The sequence below is a fragment of the Opisthocomus hoazin genome, chromosome 34 (assembly GCF_030867145.1).
Source record: "Opisthocomus hoazin isolate bOpiHoa1 chromosome 34, bOpiHoa1.hap1, whole genome shotgun sequence".
NCBI lineage: Eukaryota > Metazoa > Chordata > Aves > Opisthocomiformes > Opisthocomidae > Opisthocomus > Opisthocomus hoazin.
This window is the reverse complement of record NC_134447.1, coordinates 3,236,962-3,253,865: the sequence shown is the minus strand read 5'-3', so window position 1 is coordinate 3,253,865 and position 16,904 is coordinate 3,236,962.

Genomic DNA, 16,904 nt, shown 5'->3' with positions numbered 1-16,904 from the left:
GCTGGCCCTGGAGACCCCTGGGCTGGAGACACTGGCCCAGGGACCAGCCGAGAGCTGCAGGCCCGGAGCTGAGCAGCATTTGCCTTGGGGGAGAACAACAAAACACTGCCTGGCACACAGAGAAGGACCCCTCAGTATTCACATCCCACCCCTCCCTGTAAAAGAAAGCTAAAAAGGGTGAAGACAGCAATGCCATCTGCACTGTTGGTAACACTGAGGCTTTTTCTGTCGTTTTAATGAAATTTTTTTATTCGGATAATTGCATCTGGGGGGCTGGGAGCCCTTGAGGGCCAGCGCGTGCCGCAGCTGATGGCCCAGTCCCGGTTTGGTCGTCTGGTGAGGGCCCCTCCAGTGTCCCTGGTGTGGTGCTGGCCTCTTGTTGGCTGGAGAGTCCTCAGAGCTGCTGGTGCTCATCTTTCAGGGTGGCCGTGGCCCCCCAGGAGAGTTCCCTGTCCCGGTTGGAAGTGGAGAGCCTGGGCACAGCCTCCCTGGACTCCTCCTGGGGCTCTTCTTGCTCCGTGGGGATGGCAGCAGGAGCAGCGGGGTGGCTGGCGGGTGCCCACCAACAGCGGTGGATGAGGTGCCGAGGAGCTCGTCTGTGCCGGATATCGCAGGGCTGCCGGGGGAGGCAGAGACCCTCCTCAGGAGGCAGCGGGGCTGGGGGCATCTTGGTCAATGTGGCCATGATGGTGTCTTCCACCATGGCTGCCTCCAACCCCCTGTTGTCAAAGATCTGCTCCAGCTCCTGATGGACCCAGGGCTGCAGGGTCTGCAGGAGCATTGGGTGGTTCTGGAAAAGGTTCATCCCGTTCAGGGTACTATACAATACAGACAATAATAAACTGTATAGCGCAGTCCCATACCTACCATACCCACAATACCCACAATAGCTGCAAAACAATAAATACTATACAATACATACTGTACAGTGCAATGCATACTCTACATAGAGTAAACTACATGCAACATATTATAAAACAAAATACCTTAGAAAACTAAATACTCTAGAATGAATAAACTGTTATAAATACTATACCATACATTAGGACAGGACACATACAATACACACAAGGCAATGCAAGAAAAAATACAATACATGCAATACAATACCTACAATATGGTATACAGTACATACAAGACAATACAAAACAATACAAAACACAGTACCGTTTTTTCAATACAATACCAAAGCAATGCAAAATACAATGCACAGAATACTATAGAATGCACAGTGGAATACATCAAATTTAAAAAATACTGTATGATAATACAATACGTAAAATAACAAAATACCACACAGGACATGAAAATGCACAGATACGGTACAATAAATACCATCCCTTACAACACAACACATACCATACATTCCATGTCATTCACTAAACAACACAAAATATACAGTGCAGTGCAAACAACACAAAATGCATTACATACAATACAGAACACTATACGTACCATACATGCCATACAAGACACACCATACCATATGTAGCACACGGTACATAGCACACCATTCCGTACCATACAATACATATCATGAAATACATACCATACAGGACAATGCAGTGCAGTACATACAATTCACTGCATAGAGTAAGCTACGTACATACCATACCCTACAATACCACACGGTTCATAAAATACAACGCATACAGTACAGTAGATACAATCCAAGAGCACAAACTGTGCAATACAATACAATACATACAATAAATACGATAACGTCATATGATACATACGATACACAGTGCAATACACTCTGTAGAATACATACCATACGGTACAAAATACAACACAAAGACATTCAATATGCCACAGAACACAACACAAAACAATAAATGCCACACCATACAATACAGTGTGTACAACACAACACACACAATGCATGAAATACAATTAATACCGTACCATACAGTGCAAAATATCATACAATACATACAACCCAATGCAAACTATAATGCAATGCGTATAACACAAAGCAAAATACCATACAGTGCCATGCCATATTGTACCATACCATGCTGTACCATACATTTCCATGCTGTACCATACAGTGCCATACCGTACCCTACCACACCACACCAGACCACACCATCCCTACCTGTGACGGATGCCCTCCTCCTGTCTGACCTAACTGAACTCTGGTCCACGCAGATGCTCAGCAAGTCGGCCTGGCCAAAGTTACTCCTGTTGTGTGAGCGGTCAGTGGGAGCTCAGCACCCAAACCAAAAAAAGTGGTTTGGCTGGAGACTTGCCTGAGAAGGGACCGAAACTGCATGAACGCAGCAGAAAATCTGACGACAAATCAACCACTTTATGCCGTTAAGTATCTGCAGTCATCAGGGTCCGCTGAGCTCTCCCTCCACAGCAGCTGGCTGCATGGCCGTGACCTCCCCTGGATCTCCCAAGGTCACTCCTCGGGGCTGAGAGGTCCCTGACCTGACCCCACACACCGGTGGCTTGGTAAGTGACATTTTGTGCATGCATGTGACATTTAAGATACACTTAGTAAGCTTACGCAATAGTCGTTGTTTCCCGTACTGACTTCCAGTGTAGCAGATGATAGCAGAGTATTGACCACCAGTCCTTCTGTATTTTATTAAATATTTTGCATACCGAAATGTAGTGATTAGAACTGAATGAATTAACTGCTAGCTCAGATCTGAGTGATCTCTGACTCTTCTCCTGTGTCAATACCATACCTACCATGCATACAATACCATACACGCCAAACAAAGCCATACATACCATAGACACCTCAATGCCGTAGCTTACCCTAAGGACCATACAATGGCATACCGTACCATACCATACCCACAGCATCACACCGTACCCACTGCATAGTACAAAAGACACCACACCTTACAAAACAAAACACTGTATGTACCATACCATGCCTCACACATACAACAAATGCAACGCAGAATGGAATACAATGCAAAATGTAACGCAAGACGTTCAAAACAATACCGTACCGTACCCAATGCCATACCATACCCACAACCAAAATACCATACCATACCGTATGTACCAGACAAACAGTAGAACATACAGTACCAGACCATGCCTACCATACCTACAAACCGTGCCACGGAAACCGCACCACACATGCAGTGCATACCAGACAATCCTACCTACCCTCACTGTACAAAATACAGCACATTACAAAATGCAACACTGTAAATGCCATACCATACAGAATAACACAAAATACTGTATGAAACACGCTACACACAATGCAATAGAAACACGACGATACAAAAAAATACGATACAATACAAAATAGAACACGTACAATGGAGCCTATAGCCCTCCATCTCAGAACTCCAGCTGTGGGACTCATTCCGCCGTGTCTCGCTTATCCCAGTGGATCTGTGATGGAATACAGCACACGTTGTGTGCACTCTTGTACAAGACAGCCTGCAATACTGCAGGGCCATACAACACAAACCAAAGTCCAGTGCAAGCCATACACTACAGGCTGTACGGTACAAGCCACGCCACACATAAAACACACTGCAAAATACATTGCAACGCAAAATGCATTACAATACGTACAATACAATAAATATCGTACAGTAGAATACAGTATATAAAATACGATACAAAACCCCCACAATACAATACAGAATTCAATACAATTCAAAATACAGTACGCACAATGCAATAAATACAACACCATGCCCTACAGTACATACCATACAACACCACACACACAATGCACACCATGGAACACGTGCATTACAATGATGCCATAGCATGACGTACAGTACATGCAATGCAACGCAACGCAAAAACCACAGAGCACATACATTCAATAGAAAATACAACACAAGCAACACAACACCTACTATAGCACACACTATATATGTTACATACTATCAAATGCACACAATACAATACAAAATACAGTAGAAAAGAAATTACAGTACCTACAGCACAAAACACACAACAGAGAGAAGACAATACACACCGCGCAATGCAATACAATGTGTACACAACATACAGTACATACAGTACCTACAGGCTGTACAACCTATACAATCACAGAATCACAGAATCAGAGAATAGTAGGGGTTGGAAGGGACCTCTGTGGTGATCTAGTCCAACCCACCTGCCGAAGCAGGGTCACCTACAGCAGGCAAAATACAATACATACCATAAAATAGAATACAATCGATACAATGCACAACATAAAATACAATGCACACCATACCATACATACCATACCATACAATGCGTACCATACAACACAATTCCCACTGGACTAGAAAATACAATACAATAAATACCATGCCATGTACTACACCCAAAATAATACATAGAATACATACAATAAAATAAATACCGTAACATACATTAAAGAAAACACATAAAATACAGTATAGTACATCAAATACATAAAATTCAATGCAAAATACAGTACAATGCCATACCATACAATGCCAGACCATAAATTACCATACCATACACTACCATACCATACATTACATACCGTATGTTACAATATAATACAAAAAAATACATAAAATACAATAAAAAACAAACCATACAATACAGACAATACTTACAAAAAATAAATACCACACCTTACAATACATTGCATATAATAAAATAAATGCCATACCATAAAATAGAACACCAGACTTACAATACAAACAGTACAATGCAATACAAAAGAGAATCAAACCCCACACAATACACACAACACAACACACAGAACAGACCAAACCCAGTACAACACAAAACCCAGTGTAATACACCGCATACCATACATTCCGTACCATTCTGTATTCTACACACCATACATATAATACAATATGAAATACAATGCAAAACGAAGCACAGCATCCAAAATAAATACAATAGAAACAGTTAGACAACACACTGCATAGAGCACAACAGCATACTACACAATAAATACAGTGCAATTGCAATAGAAAAATAAAATACAAATTAGAAACATACAACATGATGCAGACAATGCCCTACAATACACAAAACACAAAACAATACCCACAGTACCGTACCATGCCTACCATACCACACAATACACACAATACACTACACAAAACAATAAACAATACAGCAGAAAATACATGATAGGATGTAATACAAAAAATAAAATAAATACGGTACAGTACAATGCACACAATACGATACACACTCTATGACACAATACATACCACACAACATATACAACACATACAGTACAATAGATACACACCACACAGCACAGACAATACGACACCATAACAAAACTTGCCTTTCGATATATAGCACACTGTTCATGCCAAACACCATACACCCCAGTGCCACATCCCCAAGACCATACCCCCAACACCAAAACCACAAAATACACCACACTGTACAAAATACACAGCACAGAAACGCCGTACACAGCACTCCGTGCATACATTGAACGCAATGCAAAATCTGACGCCACACAGAATGTAACGCAGACAGCACAGCACCATACCCCATACCATGCCCAGCGCTGTGCCACACGGGCAGTACAAAACTGAATACAATTCTTACAGTACAGACCATACCGTCCCTACCAGACAAAATACCCTACCATACCAAATAAAAAACCGTACTATACCAGATACGAAACCATACCATACAAAATACAATAATACACGATACATACCACACAATACATGCCATGGAGCACACACTGCACCATACAAGGCTTACCATCCTATAGCGTCCTGTACCGTTCAAAATGCCATCCACACCATCCAAAATGCCATCCACACCACAAATACCTTATCATGCACTAAACTCCACACCATGCAGCAGACCCAACACGCAGCAGAGGGTACAGCGCACACCACAGAAGACAGGACACAACACACACCGTCCCAAACAGCGCCGTGGCAGCGCTGAGCTCACCTCCAGCTCTCCCATGGGTGTCCTCCGACCCCTCCATTCCCGCTTAAAGCCCTCTCCGTCCGTCCCGCCGGTTGACCAGGGCCGTACCCACACGCCCGGGGCCTCCTCCCGATCCCACCGAGGTCCCTGGGAGGGTGAGGAGGGTTCCGCCGACAGCCCCGAGCAGTGCCCTGCTGCCGCCCCTGCCCAGCCCTCCACTGAGCCTTGCTCCCGGCACACAGACGGCCCCTGGCCCTGCCGCGCTGGCCGTGCCCACGCCGAGCTGGGCTGTGCGTGCTGCAGATGGCAGAGCCCAGCTCCACGGCTTGGGGTCCCTCCCGGACACCCCTCCGCCTGCCCACCCCCTCCCGCAGCTCGGCCCCCGGGCAGAGCCCCACGTCTGCCTGTGGCACCCCGGCCGGCCGGCTGGCTGTCACCCCTCCAGGAACAGCCCCGCGCACCCCTCCGCCGGACCCCGGGCGGGCGGTTGCCTGCGGGGACAGGCGCTGGGGCCGGGCGGCTGCGGGGGCTCTGCCGGGCGCAGGCAGCCCCGGGGAAGCCGAGGACGCCGCGTTCCGCCCGCTGCCGGCGCCTGCGCTGCCGCGTCCCTGGGCATCGCCGTGCCGACGGGTGTGGCCAGTGCCCGCTGGTGGCCATTGGTTGCCGTTGGTGGCTCCGCCCACTGTGGGCGGTTCCCATTGGTGGCTCCACCCAGTGCTGGCTCGGCCAATCCGCGGCCTGGGCCCGGGGCTGGGGGCCCGCCCCCTGGGCCCCACACAGCACAGCAGCCAGCACAGCACCGACAGTGTCACACAGACCATGGGCACAGGGCAGTCGGTACCACAGAACGCAGCAGCACAGCACAGGGAACGCGACAGAGAGCAGACAGGGCAGTGAATCCCACAGCGCAGCACACGCTGCACACCGCGCAGTGCACAGGAACGCAGCGCAGAAATCAGGAACATGAAATAAAACGAGGAGCTGGCATGTGACTGCTAGTGACATGTGCTGTGACAGTTAACGAGTGCGTCCCGTGTAACACAATTCCTTCAGAGGATGATGTCGGAGTAACCCAGAGGTGTTTTTCTCCCCTCTCCCTGTTCCAGGTTTCCTCCAGTAATCGCCAGTCTGATGCGACTCATCCGACGGAAGCTTGCCAGCAGCCGTCACTGTTCCTGCTTGTGGAGGTGAGTTTCTTGTGACAGGGCTGTCTGCCCCAGCGTTTCCTTTTCAGAAGCATCTGATGTTCAGCTGAAAGAGAAATCAGAAATCTTCCACTAAAATTCACGCTTTTCTTTGTTCGTTCTGGTTGGGTTTATGGTCCTGGATCGTTTATCAGCTGGGTAGGTGCAGGAGCGCGTGTGTAGGAACACGGTGGAAACCCTGGAGCAGTGATGGAGCTCTGGTTTCAGCAGCAATGGAGGGATGTGTCATGCCTGCACCCAGTTTTGAACCAGCGTCGCAGTAACTAAAGTTTTTGCATGTGTTACATGATGGATGTTACATGATGTCCTTCATCTGTTGTGGCTGCTTTAGTTCTTGACTCCATCAAAATCAGCTGTAGTGCTGGAAGTTGCAAAATGTTCTCCTCTTCTTGTGTTATTTGGTGGTTATTCCAACCACCAAACAGCTCTGTGTGGCTGTGCTTTAGCTTTGCAATGTGCAACATTTATGTCAGCAGAGTTCCAGTAATTGCTAGAAATGCAACTGTGGTGTTTGGTTTGGTTGTTGCTTTTTTTTAGAGTATAAACTATTTCCTCAAAGTTTTAGTGGATTTCATTGGCCAAAGTCACAAGGCATGATTGCACCTTGATTTCATTCAAGCTGTTCCAAGGGAAAGTACTGAAAAATGCTACAGAACCTCTTTCAGCTTCCCCTCCTCCCCACCCCGCTACTAAAGCTGCTGTTGCTCTTTCAGACAGAAGGGCTGTCATTTTCACAGGGTGTCTTTGTCAAGTTTGGCAAAAATCCCGTTCCCGGCTGTGCCACTCCTTCCTGGGTCCTGTCTGTGTGCACACACGGCTGCATTCAGTGGGCGGAATTACGGGAAGGGGTTTGCAGCAGGCTGCTGTCGGCCATGGGCAGTGCTATGGAGTAGTTATTTCTGCAGTAGCCAAGTAGAGCTGTGTCCTGGGTTTGGCCAGGACAGGGTTAATTTTCACCAGACACCAGGAAGGGGCACAGCCGGGGGGTGGGGGCTGACCCCACCTGGCCAAACAGAGCCCGGTATTCCATACCATGTGACGTCACGCTGGGTTCCGGTGGGGGGAGCGGCGCGGCGGGAACGCACTCGCGGCTTGGGGCGGGCGCAGCGCCGGTCCGGTTTCGGGAGAGCGGCTGTTGTACGGTTCGTGGTTGTGTTTTCTCCTTATTTGTATCGTTGTTGTTCCTGTTTTCCCTCTGTTTGCTGTTCTGTTAAACTGCCCTTATCCCGACCCACCAGTTTCTGCCTCTTTCTTTCCATTCTCCTCCGCACGCCGGCGGGGGGAGGGGCGGCCGCGTGGCGCTTTTGTTGCCGGCGGCAGCCGAAACCAAAACATTAAATTGGCGCCCAAACGTGGGGCGGGGATAACGGCAGGGCTGAGCAGCGGGTGTTAAAACTGTTTTCTTAGATTTGCTTAAATTTTGTTATACGCATTTACTGTGTTAGTTAAAGTCGCCGGCAAAAATGTTTCTGACTTTGATCAAATATCTCTGCTACGTAAATCCTTACTTCCTGTATGTGTTTGTGGCCATGCTGTTTGTTACCTCGGGAAAAAAGATCAGGATGATGATTTTGCTATACTGTACGATATCGACTTATGATATGATAACATCACTGTGCATGAAATTAGTCTTGTATTTGCATGCGGCACTGCGGTCATTTCCGTACCTCGGATCCTATGTCTTAGATTTTGTTAATAATCAAACCCAGTCTGTGGGGAAAGCCGAAGGGGATACCTTCCCCCACTCTTTCGCCCCCCCCCTCTCCCTCAGGCTGGTCCTAACTGCTTTTGAGAATTTCGAGTACCCGTGGGATGCTCAGGGCAGCACTCTCCTTTTGTTCTGCCTCCTGAATGGGTTGCAGGTTTTGTTTAGGGTTAAGCAAGTCGTTAAGAACATCGTGCAGAGACCTGCCCCGGGGCTGGATAGCTGTGAGTGGCTGGGTGTGTGGGACAGCATGGGCAGATGTCTAGAGCAGTGGGCACCTGCGGTGTGTTTTAAACTCACCCCTGAACAAATACAGAATCCGGACAATCTGGTAAAATATCTGAAGAAAGTGTGCTGCCACCCTGGGAATTCCAGAGAGACACAGATCACCACAATGTGCTGGGGTCTTGCCCATGCCTACCGAGCCCTGTTCAACACTGTTCAGTGCCTTAAAGGGGAAAGGGGGGGAAGCAAAGCGGCAGGCGCTGCAACTGGCGCTGCCCCCCCAGCCGGCCCTGCAGCCCCTCCAGCCCAGCAGGCAGTCACAGCCCCCCCGACTGGCACCGCCGCTGCCACAGCTGCAGGGTCTGCCTCGGTTTCCCTGGCAGGAACAGCAGCTGCTCCAGCCCCAGCTCCAGCTGCAGGCAGTGTGGCTGAGCCCAGTGACCAACCTGTGCCCGTAGCAGTCGCCCCTGTAAAACTAAAGAAAGACGCAAAGAGAGCAGATCGCTCTGGGAGGGATGATGATGAGCCAGGGTCATCACGGGAGATAGAGACAGAGATCATCACCCGGTCCCTGTCCCTGGGTGAGCTGCGAGACATGCGGAAAGATTTCAGCCGCCACCCAGGCGAGCACATTGCCACCTGGCTGCTGCGGTGCTGGGATAATGGGGCCAGCAGCTTGGAATTAGAGGGCAAGGAAGCCAAGCAGCTGGGATCCCTGGCCAGGGATGGGGGCATTGACAAGGCCATTGGGAAAAAGGAACAAGTCCTCAGCCTCTGGAGGAGACTTCTGTCGGGCGTGAGGGAGAGGTACCCCTTCAGTGACGATTTTGTATGCTATCCTGGCAAGTGGACCAATATGGAAAGGGGTATTCAGTACTTGAGGGAATTAGCTGTGCGGGAGCTGGTTTACTGTGACACAGACGATGAGCAGGTACCCACAGACCCAGATGAACTCCAGTGCTCACAATCCATGTGGAGGAAGTTTGTGCGGAGCGCACCCTCCTCGCATGCCAACTCACTGGCAGTTGTAAACTGGAAAGGTAAAGACGCACCAACAGTAGACGAGGTGGCTGTCAGACTCCGCCAATATGAGGAAAGTCTCTCTTCCTCCCTTGTCTCAGCCGTGGAGAAACTGGTCAAGCGACTAGACAGGAATATGTCCTACTCCCCACCTGTACGGGCCAGTGTCTCAGCTATTAGGGGCAGGCGTTTCTCTGCTCAGGAGAGGGAATACAGAGGCTATACACCCCGGGGCACCCTGTGGTTCTACCTGCGTGACCACGGAGAGGACATGAGGAAGTGGGATGGAAAACCCACCTCAAGTCTAGAGGCACGAGTACGTGAGTTGCGAGGTAAAACAATCACAAAAGGGGACTCTGTTAGGAAAAATGCCACTCCAGTTTCTAAAAGCCAGCTCTCCAGACCAGGTAGACAGTTTGACCTTGATTCCGATCCTCTGGAGGGGACCTCCAAGTCATTTTTACAGCAGGTGAGCAGCAATTTCTCTGACGAGGATTAGAGGGGCCCTGCCTCCAGCCAGGTGGAGGAAAGGGACAACCGTGTCTATTGGACGGTGTGGATTCGGTGGCCTGGCACGTCAGATCCACAAGAGTATAAAGCTCTAGTGGACACTGGTGCACAGTGTACTTTAATGCCATCAGAGTTCAAAGGGTCAGAGCCCATTTGCATTTCGGGAGTGACAGGGGGGTCCCAAGAGCTGAGTGTACTGGAGGCTGAAGTGAGCCTCACTGGGCAGGACTGGCAGAAGCACCCCATTGTAACTGGCCCCGAGGCTCCGTGCATCCTTGGGATAGACTATCTTAGGAGAGGCTATTTCAAGGACCCAAAGGGGTATCGGTGGGCTTTTGGCATAGCTGCTGTGGAGACGGAAGAAATTAAACAGCTGTGCATTTTGCCTGGTCTCTCGGAGGATCCTTCCGTTGTGGGGTTGCTGAGGGTTGAAGAACAACAGGTACCCATCGCGACCACAACGGTGCACCGGCGACAGTATCGTACCAACCAAGACTCCCTTCTCCCCATTCATCAGCTGGTCCGCCAGCTGGAGGAGTCAAGGAGTGATCAGAAAACTTGCTCACCCTTTAATAGTCCCATATGGCCAGTGAGAAAATCTACTGGAGAGTGGAGACTGACAATAGACTACCGTGGCCTGAATGAAGTCACACCACCGCTGAGTGCTGCCGTGCCAGACATGCTAGAACTTCAGTATCAGCTGGAGTCAAAGGCAGCCAAGTGGTATGCTACAATTGACATCGCTAATGCATTCTTCTCCATCCCTTTGGCAGCAGAGTGCGGGCCACAGTTTGCTTTCACCTGGAGGGGCATCCAGTACACCTGGAATCGACTGCCCCAGGGGTGGAAACACAGTCCCACCATTTGCCATGGACTAATCCAGACTGCACTGGAAAAGGGTGAAGCTCCAGAACATCTGCAGTACATCGATGACATCATTATATGGGGCGACACAGCGGAGGAAGTTTTCGAGAAAGGGGAGAAAATAGTTCAGATCCTTCTGAAAGCCGGTTTCGCCATTAAGCGAAGTAAAGGGACCTGCGCAAGAGATCCAGTTTTTGGGAATAAAATGGCAGGATGGGCGCCGTCAAATCCCAATGGATGTCATCAACAAAATAGCAGCTATGTCTCCACCCACCAGCAAAAAGGAAGCACAGGCCTTCCTGGGTGTTGTGGGTTTTTGGAGGATGCACATCCCAAATTACAGCCAGATTGTAAGTCCTCTGTACCACGTGACCCGGAAGAAGAATGATTTTGAATGGGGCCCTGAGCAACGACAGGCATTTGAACAGATTAAACGGGAGATAGTTCATGCCGTAGCCCTTGGTCCAGTCCGGTCAGGGCAAGATGTTAAAAACGTGCTCTACACCGCAGCCGGGGAGAATGGCCCAACCTGGAGTCTCTGGCAGAAAGCACCAGGGGAGACTCGAGGTCGACCCCTGGGGTTCTGGAGCCGGGGATACAAAGGATCCGAGGCCCGCTATACTCCCACTGAAAAAGAGATTCTGGCAGCATATGAAGGCGTTCGAGCTGCTTCAGAAGTGGTCGGCACTGAAGCACAGCTCCTCCTAGCACCACGATTGCCGGTCCTGGGCTGGATGTTCAAAGAGAGGGTCCCCTCTACGCATCATGCCACCGATGCTACGTGGAGTAAGTGGGTCGCTCTGATCACCCAGCGCGCCCGAATGGGAAACCCCAGTCGCCCAGGAATTCTGGAGGTCATCATGGACTGGCCAGAAGGCAAAGATTTTGGAGCATCGCCAGAGGAGAAGGTGACACGTGCTGAAGAGGCCCCACTGTATAACCAGCTGCCAGAAGATAAGAAACAGTATGCCCTGTTCACAGATGGGTCCTGTCGCATTGTGGGGAAGCAGCGGAGGTGGAAGGCTGCTGTATGGAGCCCTACACGACAAGTCGCGGAAACTGCCGAGGGAGAAGGTGAGTCCAGCCAGTTTGCAGAGGTGAAAGCCATCCAGCTGGCTTTAGACATTGCCAGTCGAGAGAAGTGGCCAGTGCTCTATCTTTACACTGACTCTTGGATGGTGGCCAATGCCTTGTGGTGGTGGCTGCAGCAATGGAAGAAGAACAACTGGCAGCGCAGAGGCAAACCTATCTGGGCTGCCCCATTATGGCAAGATATTGCTGCCCGGCTAGAGCAGTTGGCTGTAAAAGTCCGTCACGTGGACGCCCACGTCCCTAAGAGTCGGGCCACTGAAGAACATCAAAACAACCACCAGGTAGATCAGGCTGCTAAGATTGAAGTGGCTCAGGTGGATCTGGACTGGCAACATAAGGGTGAACTCTTTATAGCTCGGTGGGCCCATGACACCTCGGGCCACCAAGGAAGAGACGCGACATACAGATGGGCTCGTGACCGAGGGGTGGACTTGACCATGGACACTATCGCACAGGTTATCCATGAATGTGAGACATGCGCTGCAATCAAGCAAGCCAAGCGGGTAAAGCCTCAGTGGTATGGAGGACGATGGCTAAAATATAAATATGGGGAGGCTTGGCAGATTGACTACATCACACTGCCACAAACCCGCCAAGGCAAGCGCTACGTGCTCACAATGGTGGAGGCCACCACCGGATGGCTGGAAACCTACCCTGTGCCCCATGCCACCGCCCGGAATACCATCCTGGGCCTGGAAAAACAAGTCTTGTGGCGACATGGCACTCCCGAAAGAATCGAGTCAGACAACGGGACTCACTTTCGCAACAGCCTCATAGACACCTGGGCCAAAGAACATGGTATTGAGTGGGTGTATCACATCCCCTAGCATGCACCAGCCTCTGGAAAGATTGAACGTTACAATGGGCTGCTAAAAACCACTTTGAGGGCAATGGGGGGTGGGACTTTCAAAAACTGGGATACCCATTTAGCAAAGGCCACCTGGTTGGTCAACACCAGAGGGTCCACCAACAGGGCTGGTCCTGCCCAGTCAAAACCTCAGCGCCCAGTAGAAGGGGATAAAGTCCCTGTAGTGCACATGCGGAACATGTTAGGGAAGACAGTTTGGGTTAGTCCTGCCTCGGGCAAAGGCAAGCCCGTCCGGGGGATTGCTTTTGCTCAAGGACCTGGGTGTACCTGGTGGGTAATGCGGAAGGATGGGGAAGTCCGATGTGTACCTCATGGGGATTTAATTTTGGGCGAGAATAGTCCATAAATAAATTGTATAAAGTTAGTTGTTAAATAACCCTGTCACTGTCTGTTATCACTGTTATAATTGTTATATGTTGTACCAGTAGTAGCATAGTAAGAATCGTCCAGATTAAAGAAGGATGGACTTTTTCAATGAAAACCTAGCAGAGCACGGTGATGATGGAACTGGACCTGGTTTTCAACAACTGGCATCCAGCGACTTCATCAAGATCAACATCTCCTGCAGACTGTGGGCACGGGCTGCACCAGATACATCAGCCGTGAGCTCCGGATGCAGCAAGTGACCGCCCATCACCACACATCACCTCTCCCGCCATGGAAGACCATTACGACAGATGGAGCCTGAAGTCATGGATTAAATGAACTCAACGGACACTTTAGAGTGATGATCCATAGATTAAAGGAATGATATCTGGAGACAGGAGAAGTGGTGGTGATCAACTGGACAATGGGGGACCTGGGCATGACGTAGATGGTATGGAATAAGGGGTGGATAATGTCCTGGGTTTGGCCAGGACAGGGTTAATTTTCACCAGACACCAGGAAGGGGCACAGCCGGGGGGTGGGGGCTGACCCCACCTGGCCAAACAGAGCCCGGTATTCCATACCATGTGACGTCACGCTGGGTTCCGGTGGGGGGAGCGGCACGGCGGGAACGCACTCGCGGCTTGGGGCGGGCGCAGCGCCGGTCCGGTTTCGGGAGAGCGGCTGTTGTACGGTTCGTGGTTGTGTTTTCTCCTTATTTGTATGGTTGTTGTTCCTGTTTTCCCTCAGTTTGCTGTTCTGTTAAACTGCCCTTATCCCGACCCACCAGTTTCTGCCTCTTTCTTTCCATTCTCCTCCGCACGCCGGCGGGGGGAGGGGCGGCCGCGTGGCGCTTTTGTTGCCGGCGGCAGCCGAAACCAAAACAAGCTGTGAGGAACTGGGAAGCGTGCTGAGGTCTGACGTGCCTGGAGACATTTGGTGATGTAGACGTAGCATGGGGTTCTTTCTTCCTTACAGCCTCTCATCTGTCTGTCTGTCTGTCCCAAGGGCTGGAGGCGTCAGTTAAACCCAGTGGCTTTCCACCACAGATGGTGAAAATCTCAGGAGTACGACTTTGGTGGGTCCTGTCGGCACGCGGGCAAGGGCACTGGTCTGCCAAGATGATGTGACATCCTCAGAAGAATTTGGTGTCTTTTCTCACTTTTGGAGTGTTGCCAAGTTACACTCTGGGCTTTCTCATTCTGCTCTGATCTTGCAGAAGCTCGGTCCTTCTTTGTCCCTCTCCTGGGTACCTTTCTGGAAAGCCATTCCAGAGGCCCGTGGTGTCTGAGCAGGGGCTGTGTCCCTTTTCGCGGTGGCTGTTGGCGAGCTGCCAGCTCACAGGGGCTGGTGGCTGTCACCCTCCTTGCTGTGTGAGGGACAGGGAGCAGATGGGACCCCGTGCTCTCCTGGGCTGCCTGGATGTGTGCTTGGCAGATGTGAGCAGATGGAGATGGCTGCTTTGTTGAGAAGAAACAAGAGTACCTCTGAGATTTAGTCAGTTAAATGCTCAGCTGTTAGGAAAGAAAGAAAAGGCTTCCAGAGGGTGGAAGGCAGGGTGTGGGGGGGCGCCCCGGGGCATGCTGGGAGCTGTAGTCCTGGGGCCTGCCCTGGGGCAGGGGCTGCTGCTGGCCATGTTGGTTCCCGGGGCATGCTGGGAGCTGTAGGCCCGGGGCAGGGGCTGCTGGGTGGCCATGTTGGTTCCCGGGGCATGCTGGGAGCTGCAGGCCCGGGGCAGGGGCTGCTGGGTGGCCATGTTGGTTCGCGGGGCATGCTGGGAGCTGCAGGCCCGGGGCAGGGGCTGCTGGGTGGCCATGTTGGTGTGGCAGGGACAGGATCCACTGCAGGCCCCGGCTGAGGTGAGGGCTGGGGCTGCCCGTGAGGGGAGCGTGGCCGTGGGGCGGGCACTGGGGGCTGTGCTGCCTGCTGGCCACGCGAGGGGGGCGGGGGGGAGCTCCCCGCTGGAGCTGGGCCCGGCCGGGGCAGCCCCGGGGGGGAGCCCAGAGCTGGGGAGGGGCAGGGGACGGAGACGGAGCCCCTGGGCACAGGCACCAGCGGGCTTGTGGGCTGAGCAAGGGAAGGCAGAGCTGCTTCTCTGTGTGTTGCCTTTCCCTCTGCTCCCTTCTCCCCTCCCTGTGTGTTGCCTTTCTCTCTGCTCCCTCTCCCCTCCCTGTCCCTCGGTGAGGCTGGTGTCCTTCCCTGGTGTCCTTCCCTGGTGAGGTGAGCTCCCAGCCCGGGCTGAGGGAGAGAGAAAAGGGGTGAGGGGGGAGGGGTCGCAGCCCTGAGTGTGCAAGTTTCATACAGACGCCCGGTTCTGAAGATACAGCGTGTGTGTGGGTCAGCGTTACCTGAAGATTTTTTTTCCTGGTTGATTTGATGCAGCGTGGTACATTTTGGTGGGAACACGGGGATGATGTATCCGAAGTTGCTGAAAATGAGGTGATCCTGGTCATAGGTTTTATTTCTTTGCCTGTTCTGGGAGCATCATTCTGCATGTATTGCTAAATGTATGTCTTCATTTCATTGAAACTGCAGTGTAAAACTGGAAATATTGTACCTGCAAAAGAATGGGAACAGCTGTCCTTGTTCGCCAAGGTGAGCAGAGAAGCAGTGGGGAGCAGTTTGCAGGATCAGAACTTCAGCCTGCTCTGGGTGATAGACCCTCAGGTGGGTAAAGAGAAACCTCGCTTTTTGAAATACAACTCTTCCTATCATGGTATTTCTTTTGTTCGGTTGTGTTGGCAGTCAGACTCTAAACATGTGATTAAACTGTTAAAAATCAAGCTATTTAAGGATTCTTTACTGTCTTAAATCCCATTACAAGCAGTGCACTGTGTTGCCCTGTGGATACTGCATTCTCATGAGTGACCTGACTGGAAGTTTTCCTTTTCTTTCTAGTACAGGGATGCATTTATGAAGGCAAATCCAGGGTACAAGTGGTACCCCACAACAAACCACCATGTGACGGCTCAGACATCCCCTGTTGCAAACAGGAGAAATCCATGGGCTTTGCCTCAGACTCTGGGAGAGATTCACTAAGCCTGAGGAAAGAGACTACAAGGTGAAGAAATACCCCAGCGTCACTTCAGCGTGGCAGGTGAGATTTCCACCCATGTTGCTCAAACACAGCAGCTTCAGTTTGTTTGAGGATGCGGCGTTGGAATTGAACTGC